The sequence below is a fragment of the Tachyglossus aculeatus genome, chromosome 2 (assembly GCF_015852505.1).
Source record: "Tachyglossus aculeatus isolate mTacAcu1 chromosome 2, mTacAcu1.pri, whole genome shotgun sequence".
NCBI lineage: Eukaryota > Metazoa > Chordata > Mammalia > Monotremata > Tachyglossidae > Tachyglossus > Tachyglossus aculeatus.
This window is the reverse complement of record NC_052067.1, coordinates 29,311,654-29,327,808: the sequence shown is the minus strand read 5'-3', so window position 1 is coordinate 29,327,808 and position 16,155 is coordinate 29,311,654. Positions and strand designations below refer to the sequence as shown.

General features: G+C 39.1%; 1 non-coding gene across 1 annotated transcript; it reads left to right on the top strand.

The window, feature by feature from the left end:
- The first annotated feature begins 330 nt into the window (after positions 1–330).
- On the top strand, positions 331–468 carry LOC119924753. The gene has a single exon (XR_005449449.1). It is a non-coding gene; the product is annotated as a small nucleolar RNA SNORA7 (small nucleolar RNA).
- Positions 469–16,155: the final 15,687 nt, after the last annotated feature.

The following is a 16,155-nucleotide window of genomic DNA, read 5'->3' as shown; positions in this document are numbered from 1 at the left end:
AAATGGAAAAAAATATTTGGCCCAAATAAACACACAAATCAACAAGTGAACTGAAAAATCTATGAGTTCTGAGGTAACCAATGGGGTGGCATGAAAGCTGGGGAGGATTAATCAAAGCATGGTTCAATAGTTCCAGAATATAAAAATGTTGCTTTCCCTACTTGATTGCAAGGTCCTTGAGGGTAGGGATTGTGCCTACTAACTCTACTGTATTGTACTCACCCAAGCGCCTAGTACAGTGCTCTGCATACAGTAATGGACTGACTGACTGATTGCTTCTAAAAGCAAGGATACATTTTAACAAAATTTCAATTTAGTACTAGAATTTAGCCCCTCTTGGGGTTGTACCTGGAGAGTTTCCAGGACTCTACCAGTCTCGGCTATGGGAGGGAGAATCAAGCAGAGGCCTACCCACTCCATTCCTAGCTTGGGCAGTGGCTAGCGAGTGGAAGGCAATCTGCTACAAGTCAAAACTCACCCATGCTGGGCTGCAGCAGCATGGGAGAGTTGATGGCGAAGACTCAAGTTTACTGTGTGGAAGGAGGCAATGGTAAACCAATTCCGTATTTTTACCAAGAAAACTCTATGGATACACTACCCGAATGATTGCAGATGGAAAGCAGGGAGCTCTGGAAAAGATGTATTCATGATGCCACTATTGGTCGGAAACGACTAGACTGAATAAGATGACAAGATTATAATTTAATTAGTTTATGCTAGAAGTTATCATTTGTCTCAGATACACTAGATCAAGGACAGTGATAGGTATGATGCAGCATGGTGTGTAAGAAGCAGAATGGTGTAGTGGATAGAACATGGGCCTCAAAGTCGGAAGGTCATGGGTTCAAATCCCAGATATCTGTTGTGTGAATTTGGGCAAGTCACTTCACTTTTCTGGGCCTCAGTTAACTCATCTATAAAATGGGGATTGAGACTGTGAGCCTCACATGGGAAAGACACTGTGTCCAACCCGATTTGTTTGTATCCACCCTAACACTTAGTACAGTGCCTGGCAGGAGCTTAACAAATACCATTATCATTATTAATTAAAATAAAAGGACAGCTGGTGAATGAATAATTTAGTAATTTTGAGGTTATAATATTTTTTTACATAAAGTGCACTACTCCATGATTTTCGTACCCCTAATTAGTAGGAATAGCAGTAATAATATTCACTGAGCACCCATTAGGTGCAGTACATTATACTAAGTTTGGGAAAGCAGAATAGACATATGATATACCATCCCTGGCCACCCACAAAGAGCTTATCCTTTACAGAGGGAGGCAAACATAGCAATATTTATGAATAGGATAATCAAAATGAATAATTGATTATCAAATCGATTAAACATACATATATATACACATACACAAGTGGTGTCAAAGGGAACAAAAAATATTTATGGGCACCACTCAGCGTTCTTTTAAAGAAAGTCATTATGAGACAGGAACTGAACTTCCTTCATTAGCTTTCTGGTGAGGCTTGAAAACAGCTACGAGGCTTTTTCATTTCATCACTTTTTGTAATAAGAAGTGATTTGTTTCACTTCACTGAACCAAACTTCTGTCACTTGGACAAAAGGTTGAGATATCAATGCCCTGGAAAATGGTCAGATATTAGAACAATTAGATTAAACTGTTCAAAAGTTCTAAGGGTAGCTTTCAGGTTGATATGATTTGGAAGCCTGGGGGTTGACTGGCATATTTTTGCTGGAGGACACATTTGAGGAAGACTTAGAACATAAGGAGAACTGTAGTCTGTTGAATTTGGGGGTGGGGGAGTTCTAGCCTGGGAAGAGCATGAGCTAAGGGATGGAGGTGGGAAACTGAGAACAAGGTTCAGTTAGAAGGTTCACTTGGGAGGAATGAAAAGGGTAAGCTGGAGAGTACTGGGTGCAGTTGACAGATTCCTTAAAAATGCCATCCTTTTCCTCATTTGAATTTTATCAATAAATCTAAATAAGCAACATGCCTTTTTCTAATCCTATGTCCACATGTCCCCACTTCATGGGAGCCTAGACTGAGACCCTTACCTGTGGTGGTTTAGGGGCGGGGAGCAGGCAAGGAGGGAATCCTGTGCAACCACACCACCACAACTGTAACCCCTGGGTGCCTCAGAATGTCCCCTCACTTCCTCCAAGAGGAATGAATGGTGTCCATAAAGGTTTTAAGATTGTGGAAAGACTGGTTCAATGACCCTACCCCAAGCCTCCAGTTCCGGAAATTGGGAGCAATTATAAAATCTTCCTGTGAGCGGACAGAACTCCAAATATGCACTCAGTCCAGTAGAAACTGTTCTGAAGTTACAAGGCCCGGAAACAGTTACAGTGCCTCCTATTACGTTTAATGTCCAAGGCTGAGGATGTTCCCAAAATTTTCCTGAATTTCCTAATAGTTCCAGGAAACCTCAAATCTGGGACTGGCTTAGCCATACCATAACATGTGGTCACTTTAGCAAGTGTAAATATGGTCATCTTTTTCCTCGCCTAATGCCATAGATTAGAAAAGAACCACTGCCAGGGACTGAAAGGTAATTTTACGCCAGCAATTGCTGAAATGTTAGAACATATCTCTGTAAGCATGATTTGCAAATTTATTCATATGTAAAACATGACCAATGGAGTTTTGTTAAACTGTATTTTTACCTACAGCTTTAGATGTCGCTCACTAGATTAGTATAAAAGCGATTCAGGCACACTGGACTTTGTAGACCAACCTCAATCAGGCTTCTTTAAGGCATAGCGGCTTCATCTGTTCTGAGAGAAAATGTCCAAGAGGACATGTAACTAGGCTAACTCTGTAAGCAAGCTGTTCTCATGAAGTAGAAACAAATGGGAACAAGTTAAGGAAAATTTATCTTGATGAAGCTCTGCCATAAAAACTGGCATAAAAGCTGGAATGCCGCAGAGGGTTCCTTACCTAAGACACAGAGGACCTGGCAAGGAGCCACTCGAGTGATTCAGCACAGAAACTAGCTCTCGGCTTAAAGGTTCACCCCAAGAAAATAGTAGGTTTTGTTTTAGAACATCTTCTTGATCTATTACTCTTAAATTAAATTTGATTCTATCCTAAGATAAGATCGTCTATCCTAAGATTATGTGTAGCAGGATCATTTTTTCCTATTCCCTTCTGTGGCTATTCTAAGATGGTTCATCTTTTCTAAAAATACTCATCATCTCATCCACAAAAAAGGCGGATACTTTTGTTCTAGTTTTATCTTCCCTTTCAGGGGTCAGTGTTATTCTACTAGCATCATTCAAATGGAAAATTTGAAAAACACCTCAAGATTAATGGATTGAGAGCAAAAACTCCATTTTTCATCACCCATAAGGCAATTACAGAGTAATGGAGAGAAAAGATTCAAAATATTTTAGAGATCCTTATTCAAATTTCAAGGTATACTACATACCAGGATTATACTAATGAAAAATATTTACATTTACATGCATGTAAATACCTCCCTTTCAGGGTCATTAATTCACCAATCACCCTTAACATTAGCTACGGGCCTTCGGGGGACAGGGAGCTACTAGCTGTCAAATGAATGCTTGTCATCCAAGCATTCATGGCTCAGTGGAAAGAGCCCAGGCTTTGGAGTCAGAGGTCATTGGTTCAAATCCTGGCTTCACCACTTGTCAGCTGTGTGACTTTGGGCAAGTCACAACTTCTCTGGGCCTCAGTTACCTCATCTGTAAAATGGGGATTAAGCCTGTGAGTCCCACGTGGGATAACCTGATTACCTTGTAACCTCCCCAGCACTTAAAACAGGGCTTCACTTCAATCAGTCAATTGTATTTTTTGAGCACTTACTGTGTTCAAAGTATTATACTAAATGCTTGGGAGAGTATAATATAACAAACAGAATAACAGACACATTCCCTGCCCTCAGTGAGCTTACAGTCTAGAGGGGGAGACTTCAGAGTGAACAATGGTAAAGTGTTACAAAGGACCTCAACTAACCATTAGGTTCAGGCTCCTGCCTTAGGGCGTGTGAGGTCCATAATTAATCAATGGTATTGATTAAGCACTTAGTATGTGATAATTGCAGTATTTGTTAAGTGCTTAAAGTGTGCCAGGCACTGTACTAAGCCCTGGAGTGGCTACAAGCAAATCCGGTTGGACACAGTCCCTGTCCCACGTGGGGCTCACAGTCTCAATCTCCATTTTTATGAGTGAAGGAACTGAGGCATAGAGAAGTGTAGGGACTTGCCCAAGGTCCTTCAGCAAACAAGTGGTGGAGCCGGGATTAGGAGTCATGACTTCTGATTCCCAGGCCCAGGCTCTATTCACCATGCCATGCTGTATAGAGCACTGTACTAAGTGCTGGGGAAAATACAATATTACCGAATTGGTAAATACACTTCCCGTCCACAAGAAGTTTACATTCTAGAGGAGTGAGATGGTTTATTCTTTTTTAAAGATGGTTGGGATAAAGGCTAACAACTTCTTGGGTGCCTAGTGCAGTGCTTAATAAACCTATTTTTTTTTTGTCAATTCAATTCTCCAGATTTTCTCATATTAATTCATCCGAGGAAATGGAGCACAAGTGGTCAGTGCCTTCCTCGTAAAAATCTCCCCGTATTATTACGTTCTCACTTGCTCGTCTCCCAGCTAACACTGCCAATTCCTTTATCTTTCCTCACATGATCTTTCTCCAATCTATTTAATCAGTATTGTCCCTCTTCTCTGGAACCTCGTCAGTTTCTCCCTGTTCTTTTTAAATTGTGCCAACCAAAACAAAGTCTGACTCCAATAAAGGGTAACCAATGCAGGGTTAGAAGGAAAAAATTACATCCCAGCTTTTGCATGTAATTCCTTTTTTAATATATCCCAGACTTTTGAAACAACACCCTATTCTGCTAAACGATATTAAATTTGATTCATATTCATTGTGACCCCAGGTCTTTTTCTCTTATACTTGAATTAAGTCTGTCTTTCTCACTTTGTATCAGTATTCTGTTTTGTTCATACAGTTGCTACCATGCATTTGTCACTACTGACTTTCACCCTTTTTGATGGACTATTACCCTGGTGTGTATATATACTTATACTATTTATACCATAAATATATACCACTATATATATATATATATATATATACACACACACACACACATATATATATATATACACACACATACACACATTGGTGTTTTTGAAGTGTTTACTATGTGCCAGGCACTGTACTAAGCACTGGGTTAGATACAAGATAATCAGGTTGGACAAAGTCCATGTCCCACATGGGGCTACCAGTCTTAATCCCCATTTTATGGATGAGGTAACTGAGCCACAGAGAAGTGACTTGCCCAAGGTCACACAGCAGACAAGTGTTGGAGCCAGGATTAGAATACAGACTCCTATGCCCTTGCTTCTCCACACTGCTTCTCCAGGCCACTGGGAAATATATGAGGGTATAAAATATATGAAAGCCATTTTAATGTTAATGTTAACATTTAATGTTATTCCCTTTAAGGTTTTAGCAACACTGAGCAATTTATCTGAAAGCTTAAAAGACATACCTCAATATTTATGAAGGCCACTAAGCCCATTGTGCGCAGGGATTGTCTCTCTTTACTGCTGTATTGTACTTTCCAAGTGCTTAGTTCAGTGCTCTGCACACAGTAAGCACTCAATAAATATGATTGAATGAATGAATATAATTGAATATGACCTAGCGACCCCCCTGCCACCACCCTCTGCAATATAATGGTAATGGGTCCTAGAACAGACCTCACTGAGGCACCACATGTCCCCTTTAAGGGCTACCACCAAAGAGAAAAGAAAATTAATGGCTCACCAAGGGAGAATTCATCACAACTCTGCCCCAGGCACAGTCATTTCGAGGGCCACATGGACTTGGGATGCCTAAGTTGAAGTGCCAGAGCCTTGCACAGAAAGGAAGAAATTCTCTCTGATTTATGGTGCATACGAACAGCTAGCACACAGACAGGAGTATTGGGAAACCATCACTACTAACACCAACACAGCTACATACATAAATGTGAGCTAATACTAGACGTAAAAAAAAAACCCAAAACCCAAGATTTTCTCAAAGGTGGGCATAGGCCTCGTCAACACATCAAAGTTCATTCATTCATTCATTCAATCGTATTTATTGAGCACTTACTGTGTGCAGAGCGCTTGGGAAGTACAACTTGGCAACATATAGAGACAGTTCCTACCCAACAGTGGGCTCACAGTCTAGAAGTCAAAGTTCTTTCCAAAATGTTAGTATCACCCTAACCCTGGGAAACGGCGTACACATACTCAACTCAGGATTTTGGCAATACACACTTAACACTGTCACTGAATCCTGCGAGACTCACTCTCCATCAGTACGCAAGTAATGAAAGAATTAGAAAGCAGGATCAAGAAGGCCATTGTGGCTTTTGAGAGAGTGGCGGAGACTATTTCAGAAGCAGTAGATAACTTGTCTTTTACAACTGAAGAAAGAGGTGGTCAAACTCTTGCCTTTATTGCAACCCAGCCCTCTAACATAGCTCCTCTATTGCCAGCCTACTCATTGTACCTCGATTTTGTCCATCATCCCACTGACCCATTGTTTATATCCTCCATTTGGCCTGGAATTGCTTCCCCTTCATATATGATAGACCACCAATCTCTCTATCTTTAAAGCCCTATTAAAATCACATCTCCAGCAAGAGGCCTTCTCCAACCAAGCCCTCATCTCCCCTACTCCCTCTCCCTTCTGTGCCACCTATATACTTGAATCTATACCCTCTTTAGCACTTTGACGTTCACCCCACTCCCACAGCACTTATGTACACATCTGTAATTTATTTTAATGCCTGTTTACACTGTAGACTGTAAGCTCCTTGTGGGAAGGGAACGTGTTTACCAACTCTGTTGTACTGCACTCTCCCAAGTGCTGAGTACTGTGCTCTGCATACAGTGAGCACTCAATAAATGTCATGGATTGATCGACTGATTAACTGATCACATATGGCTGGAGTAAGGATAATAATTTCTTGACAGGGAAACTCCTGTCTTTAAAAGAATGCTATCTTTACATAACTTTCAAGAGGTTTGAATTTCTTTTTCACCCACTTTTTGTAAATGATGTTAATGGCTGCAAAATTGACCAAGCCCATAGAATAATATTGCAGATATTGCTTCAACTCTGTGTGATCAGCATAATAGATCTACTGCTCCAAGAACCAATTCTAAAAAATGGATTTCCTAACTACTCTGAACTCAACATGGGACAGAGACAATATACGATCGGCTTATACTGCGTCAGCCCAGCGCTTCTTAGAGTGCTTACATGTAGCAGGCATGAAGCTAACACTACAATCATTACCAATTAACTAAGTAGTTGAAATGTGAATGTGAGTGAGATATCAAAACAGGGTCAGGACTTACCTGATGATATTGCACTGGAAATCTGTACCTTTCTAGGATCAATCAGGCCCCTCAGGTGTCCTGAAAACTGATTTCCTGAGTAGGAAGCCATGGTAAACTGGAAGGCAGCGAAATTAAAAGCATGAGACTCCCTGATCAGCATTCTGATGTGGCAATAGATGGCCAACTGAGATGTGGAGATGGGAGAACCTAATTTGTACTTCCTGATTCATACTACTCATTAAGATAAACACCTAAGAATAGGAGTATAAGCTTTCCATTGGAGTATAGGTTCCTTGGGGGCAGAGAATATGTCATTTTCTTGTTTCGTACTTCTAAAGCACTTAGTTACAATGCACTGCAACCCCTAGGTTCTTAATAAATGATGGCATTGGTATTGGTCTGAGATGAATCTCTGTGTAATTACTTGATCAAACTGTTTCATTCCTTATAAATCTTTTCTTCTGGAAACAGAATTCATTTTATTTATGTTTCCCAGTTGACTTTGGGACTGTGATTATACTTGGTATTTCACTATCAATGTACACCTGATATTAATCTTTCATTTGATAAAGCCCCTGGGCTTCATCATAAAATAGATTTATTCTTTGACCAAATTAAGCTTGTTGAGTTTTGAAGTGAGGGAATAGATACAGTTTGATTGAAATTTTCACCATGAAGAATTTCTTAGCTTAAAAAACAAGAAAAAATCAATAATAATAATTGTGTCATGTTAAATGCCTACTATGTGCCAGGCACTGTACTAAGCACTGGGGTGGATACAAGAAAATCAGGTTTGATACAATCGCTGTCCTAGAGTCTTAATCACCATTTTACAGATGAAATGACTTGCCCAAGGTCACACAGCAGAGAAGTGGCAGAACTGGGATTAGAACCCAGTTCCTTCTGATTCACAGGTCCGTACTCTATCCACTAGGCCATGCTGCATCTCATCTCAGCCAACTATTTTTTGGTAATGTTATAATAATATTTTGATTTCATATAAATTTTAAATTTAATTAATTTAGAGAAGCATCTTAACCTAGTGGAAAGTGCCTGGGCCTAGTCAGAGACCTGGTTTCTAATCTCAGTTTAGCCACTTGTCTGCTTGTGGCCTTGGGCAAGTCACTTAACTTCTCTGTGACTCAGTTACCTCATCCGTAAAATGGGGATTGACTGTGAGCCCTATCAATGTCCAACCAGATTATCTTGTACATACACCAGCACTTAGTGCAGTGCCTAGTAACAAAGCAAATGCTTAACAAATGTCATTAAAAATAATAGTGTCTTGAAAAATATTGTAATTGGATTAAAGACTATAAAATTCATTTTAACAAAAACATTTAATAATGTTGAAACCATCAATTTGCTTCTCAAAGTTTCAACTGGAACAATCTGTGAAATGCTGTAGCACAACATTAAATTTAAATCTTGAAATGAGGATGAATCTAGTTAGTAATTTTATTGCCATTATCAATCTTGTTTTTTTCTACAATTCCCACTTTTCTTTCAATCACCCAGAATCATGGCCAATATGTGGCAATAGAATCTTCAGAAATGTGAAAACTGTTAATACCCTATAAGGATAACATTTTGTAGAAGTGTGTGTGACTTCTGGGGATGAGGCTTATTTATTCTTCTCTTTCAATCAATCAGTCATATTCATTGAACACTAACTGTGTGTAGAGTACTGTTCTAAGTGCTTGGGTGAGTACAAAAGAACAGAATTGGTAGTCAGGTTCCCTGCCCACAGTGAGTTTACAGTCCACAGGGGGAGACAGACATTAATATAAATAACTTGTATTGGTGTTTGTTTACCCACCCAAGACTGTGGGCAGGGGCAGGGATTTTCTCATTTTATTTGCTGTATTGTACTTTCCAAGTGCTTAGTACAGTGCTCTGTTATAAGAATAAGAATAATAATGATAGCATTTATTAATTGCTTACTATATGCAAAGCACTGAAGCACTGTTCTAAGCACTGGGGAGGTTACAAGGTGATCAGGTTGTCCCACAGGAGGTTCACGGTCTTCATCCCCATTTTACAGATGAGGTAACTGAGGCACAGAGAAGTTAAGTGACCTGCCCAAAGTCACACAGCTGACAATTGGCGGAGCCTGGATTTGAACCTGTGACTTCTGACTCCAAAGCCCGTGCTCTTTCCACTGAGCCATGCTGCTTCTCTGTACACATTAAGCACTCAATAAATAAGATTGAATGAATGAATGAATGAATGAATACAGATATGAAGTGCTGTGGGCCTGACTGAGGGGGTAATAAAGGGAGCAAATCCAAGTGCAAATCGTTTCACCACTCTTTATTACTGTACTTTCTGAGTCGTTCCTATATGCCAAGCATCATGCTAAATGTTGGGGTTGATCCAAGATAATCAGATCAGACCCAATAATTGTTCCACCACAGCTCACCATCTAAGAGATAGGAAAAACAGGGATCTTATTTCCATTTTGCTTATGAGGAAACAGGCCCAGAGAGCCAGTTAGCAAAGCTGGAAAATATTTTCTTTAAACAAATATTTATTGAGAAATATCCCAGCAATTTCAGATATTAATTCTAGATCTGAAAGATATCTAGAATAGCATATTTGCTTTAATAAGTTACTTATGCAAACTTAGGCTAAACATTTGCACCAACTTTAAAGCAATTAATAATGAATCACTTCACAATTCAGATTTTTAAAAGATTCTTAAGGCTTAAAAGCAGATTATCAAAATTTACTTAGTCAAATTTTTGCAATAGGAGAAACAATTCCTCTGTTCCTATAAAAATGTGTGCCACTTTAAGGAAAGAACATTTCATCCTGGAAGATACTTTAAAATATTTTCCCACATAATATGAACCCACTTTAAAGTTATGTAATATTACCACATGGTCTCCTCTTTGTTTTCCTGAATTCCTTAAAATAGCCATTTGATTCTTACTTATGCTTAAAGGATATTCTGATTCAATTTATCAGTAAATATCAAGTAAACTGACTATGTAATCCCCACAGGTAGTTGTCTCTGACATTTGGAGCATTATATTTGCTTGGTAATATCATACTAACTAGCTATTTCACTACACTTGGCAGAGAAGACCGGATTACAGTTTAATTCAGTACAGATAAACGTTAAAGCAGCATACTGAGATCCTTAGCTTGGCAGGGATGGATATAAAATGGCAATTTAAATGTGCTCTCATAGCTATGTTATATGAAATGTTTTAAAAAAACAATGTGTCCATTCTTTTGTCAAGGTATATTTAAAGATGAAATCAGCATTTCTGAAGGCTCCTAGAAATGTCTAAGACAGCATCAGTTAATGCATAATACAACTATTAATAATGATTAGGTGTTCATTATGAGACTAGCACTGCACAAAGCACTTAGGTAAACACACGATGTTCAGATACAACTCAATGTTTGTCCCATAAAGCACTCATTGCCTTAAAAACAAGAAATAAATTTTGTCCCTGTTTCACACAATTAAAATTCCACTGAGATTTTGATTTTGAGGAGGGTTGGGGGGTGGAGAGGTGAGGGGAGGTTCACAAAAATTTTTCAGTCAAAATCCCAGCAAACCACATAACTATGGTCTGGAAAATACTTCACACACATTTGGCAAGACTAGAAGAATCCCTTTCAACTCTATAGGCATGTAGCCAAACAAAGTAAGTCAGTGGGTTCAATAGCTTTGGATATGTTCTGCAACCAACCAATCAAATGTACAACTTAATATCTTCCTGTTTACTGAATAGGCAGTGGGATCATGGAAACTGCTTCCTCAGAGAACCTTGATGGCATTTTGAAAACTGCAATTTGATAGTTTCATGAGACAGGGAAATTGCAAGCTCAAGTTCAAGCCACAATTGAAGCTTATGCTGAGAATTGGATTGATTTGGGGCATTTCCCAAATCCTCCAAATCCAGATAGAGGTGGCAATAAAGGGAAGAGAGGTGCTTGGGGCACCAAAAGAAAGAGGCAGCTAGTGCTCCTTAGCTCTGCTTCCTTTGGAGCAGATGTTTATCATGTGATCTCCCTCTCCTAGGTGGAAAAACTGAAAAGACACATGGGACAGAGTCATAGGCCTGAGAATTACGGAACCTTGATAGACCCAGTGAAGGCCCATCTCCTTCCCAGACCAAGCCCCTCTTTTCCTCTTTTCCTGCTCCCTTCTGTGTTGCCCTGACTTGCTCCCTTGGTTCTTCCCCACTCCTAGCCCCACAGCACTTATGTAGAGATCTGTAATTTATTTATTTGTTTTGAGGTCTCTCTCCCCCCATCTAGACTCCAAGCTCATTGTGGGCAGGGAATGAGTCTGTTTATTGTTGTACTGTAGTCTCCCATGTGCTTAATACAGTGCCCTACATACAGCAAGTGTTCAATAAATATGACTGAATGAATGAATAAACAATCCTGGATCCTCACAAGCATCTGAGGAAGTCTGGCCTTCTTGGTACCTGAAGCCATGTGGTTGGATGAGCTCCCTGAGAGACAGGGTAGAGAAAGAAGAGTTGGGGACCCAGAAGACAGCCTGACAGAATATCCACAGTTAGGGGATGAGAAGTGAAGAGAAGGTGAAGAACAAAAACTGAAGAGGACCTATCAAAGTCCTAAGAAGAAAACCCAGTGAGAAATAATGGCCGAGCCTAGATTAATAGTTCTTTTGAGGAGATGGAGATGGTCAACAGGGTCCAAGGCTGCTGAGAAGTAAAGAAAGGTGATAACAGAGAAGAGCCCATTGGAGGTGGTTATGTGGAGGTCACTTGTAGGTAGCAATCATGACTACCAATTCTGTTGTATTGTGCTTTCCCAAGAATTTAATACAGTGCTCAACACACAGTATGGTTTACATAAATACCATTGATTGATTGGTGATGCTGGAGAGTGGAATTTCTGTTAGATTTCCTTATTTTTATGAGATAGGTGAAAAAAACATCAAACAACCAAGAATTAAAAGCAAAAGGAGCCCAAGATGTACTGGCTACACCTTGGGACTGTATAGGGGAAACATAGGAGAGGTTGACTGCTCTTTAACAAATATTTTAACCTGAATAAAATTGAATTGACAAATTGAAATAATGCAAAAACAAAATTCAAATAGAGATTTTAGACTCCAAATTTAAGAATTAAACCAGAAGAGCTCCAAATAGGTGACCAACCTCCACTTTTCTGGCATACCTCCCCATTATTTAATTAGGTGATAAAACTTTATACCATATAATAACAATAATAATAATAATAATAATAATAATGGCATTTGTTAAGCACTTACTATGTGCCAAGCACTATTCTATGCACTGGGGGGATACAAGGAAATCAGGTTGTCCCACATGGGGCTCACAATCTTAATCTCCATTTTCCAGATGAGGTAACTGAGGCACAGAGAAGTTGTGACTTCTCCAAAGTCACAAAGCTAAGTGGAGGAGCCAGGATTAGAACCCATGACCTCTGACTTCCAAGCCAGTGCTCTTTACATTTAGCCATGCTGCAGAGCTAGAGGGGGAAGGAACAACTAGAGTTAGAAGAAAGACCGTTATTATCTCCATCCTTACCAAGAGAATGCTGGGCGCTTGACTCCATCAAGGAGCAAGTGTTTTTGAGAAATAAGAGGTTCAAAGGCACAGTTATTATATTTTCATTAAGGACTCAAGAGATGGAAATTGGAAATACTAACCTCTTGAGTTGAGATTGGCATTTCACTTTTCTTCATCCTAATGCTATCTTCACCTTAAGTCTGGTATGTTCTCTTCTGGAAGTAAACCATTATCCCCTTTCCAAATCTGTGGGTCAAAAATTTACCATATTGACTCATAGATTAATAATACAGAACTGACCCAAGTAAAGATCAGTCTGAGATGTTATTTCTCTTTCCATTTTAGTGATGGGACAACCAAACGGGACTGGGCTAATTATATAGACCATCATTTCAATCTAAGATCCCAGTTATTAGGCCAACTACAAACTCAATCTCAGAAAGAGTACTCTCCCCATCTTAATGAACAGAGAACCAGAGCTCAAGTATATTTGCAACAGATGCAGAAGCAGATCCAGAAAAATGTGACTTCTGGGATGCTGTGGGATAAATATCAGAAGGTGGAAAAAACCCACTGAAGCCAGATAAAGAACAGGATAATCACCTAAACTCATCCCAACTGAAAGTGATCTCATGTCAGTCTTAGCAATTTTGAGCCTGGAACTTAAGGCTGCAATGCAATTTCTTTTAGTATCCTTTCCTCCTTTCACTTACTCATCATTCTCTAGAAGTTATTATAGGATACCAATTTTATAATTTCTTACTAGCATTTTTTGCAGGGGAAAGATAGGGTGCTAGGGCATGGGATAGTGCACTAGATGATGAAAAAATCTTGCTGTTGGAGATAGTGTGGTAGCCCTGCTAAAACTCTAAAAAGCGTTAGTACCACAGCCTCAATCCATGTCCCCACCACTATCCAATTCTAATAACAAATCCATAGTTAAAACAATGAAAAATAAAAGTTAAGATCCAAAAAAATATCTGCTCTCTTCAATTTAGCCACAGATTTTTGAACCAAATCTTTTTAAAAATTCAGAAACTTACAATGTTAGGCTTCCAAATGGAATGGGTTCTCTTTTCTTAAAGAATATATTATAATAGAAAACCTATAACAAATGCTGTTACAGGTTTCCACCTCACTCAGGGATCAAACTATTTCTTAGGACCTAAAAGAATGACACAAATTCCCTTTCATCTTTCCCCAGTCAAAACGACTGAATTGATTCCTCCATACTGATGCCTTTTAAGCAATGTTGTTTCTCACACAGACACCTGAGCGATTTTCCCTTCTAAACATGATGCATTCTGGGAAAATGTTCACACTGGATATTATTCATTCATTTATTCATTCATTCAATCGTATTTATTGAGTGCTTACTGTGTGCAGGGCACTGTACTAAGCGCTTGGGAAGTACAAGTTGGCAACATATAGAGGCGGTCCCTACCCAACAGTGGGCTCACAGTCTTTCATATTAACAATGAAACCTAACAGGACCTGTGTCATGCTGTTAAAATAGGGCATCCTGTGTTCTTTGGAGTAAGTGACATTTCTCTCAAAGCCAAGTACTCATAAATAATAGTAACTAATATCATTTAGGGTCACAGTGGGTACATCCTTCAGTAATCATGTAGTGATTAAATACAAGGTGCTATATCAAAAATGGCTCAACAGGCATTGTCCTCTCTCTTCAGAACCTGACCAAAAACAAATCTGAATGAGTGTTCATGCTGCTGTGGTCATGACGTTCCACTAAGGAACTTGAAGGATAATAATGATTCAAGAGAATCAGTGGGATATACGGCTAATTTTTGTTTGCATATTTTGAGACCAGAAAGTAATCCCCACAAAGCAGCGTGGCTCAGTGGAAAGAGCACGGGCTTTGGAGTCAGAGGTCATGGGTTTGAATCCTGGCTCCACCACATGTCTGCTGTGTGACCTTGGGCAAGTCACTTAACTTCTCTAAGCCTCAGTTACCTCATCTGTAAAATGGGGATTAAGACTGTGAGCCCCACGTGAGACAACCTGATCAACTTGTATCCCCCCAGTGCTTAGAACAGTGCTTTGCACATAGTAAGCGCTTAATGAATTCCATTGTTATTATTATTATTACAATCTTTTCCATAAAAATCTCAATGCTTTGTAATTTCAGTAGCTTCTTCAATCTAATATTTAGAGAATCTTAAATTATTTCACTGGATATTTCTCACCTATTTCAGTCATGATAAAAATCATCTAATGACTCACTTTGGTATTGTCTCCTTCTAAACTTGTTCATCTACCTAAATCTTAGGAATATACAATTATCCAGGCCAAGGCACAAGGCAACAGGAAGAAGTGAAACATAAGTTAGTGATGACAGTAGTATAGGAGGACAGGATCAACAACACTGAGGGAAAATAAACTTCAGGATATTATCTCCGTTAGAACATAGGTACTGGAAACTTTGATCTAGGGAATGTCAAGTATTGTAAAACTAATTCACCCTGTACTCATGAACAATTGTTAATAAAACAGTCCCTTAGGATAGCTACCTACTTATTGATTCTCCAGTGTAAATTAATGTCCAGCCCCTTGAAAGAGTTCATAGGAGTGCCAGACCTATACAATTCACTTTAGCCATCGTTATCAATTACTATATGTTCTCCTTCAAAAACCTTTAGGACACTGCTGCCAGCACTGTAATACCACTGTACAGATGGGGAGAAACATAGAGGAAAGGACAATTCCTATAGAGGCTGAGCTGAAAATCAACATCAGGAATTACAATTTCTCAATTAAGATGGTTCTTCAGAGAAGTTCGCTCACTTGTTTGTATCACATTCTGTTTTACTTCAAAGTTGATACACTGAGCCCCAGAGAAAGTTAGACCTTTCCAATCTCTGAAGACCTCAGGTGCAGGAAAGAAACACTACCACTTGCACTGTGTCAGAAGAATTTAATGCATCACTAAAGTTCATACTGACAAAACCTGGCTTTTGCATCTACTCAGGAGAAAGTGTTGCAAACCATCATAAATAAGGCTTTTAAAACCATGTGAATATGCTCCTTGGTGGTTTGATAACATACACATCTGTTACATCTTCAAATACTGTGAATCTATTTTATGAACTTGAAATCCATTTTCTCCATTTTGAACTGCCAAACTTTCAGGTCAAAGAGCATCAATGACTAAGTATGGGAACCTAAATTTATCTCTAATCAAACAGACCCTTGTCGATGTACAGTTATGATAAGATCTGGCAATTCTTATGAACTGTATTGA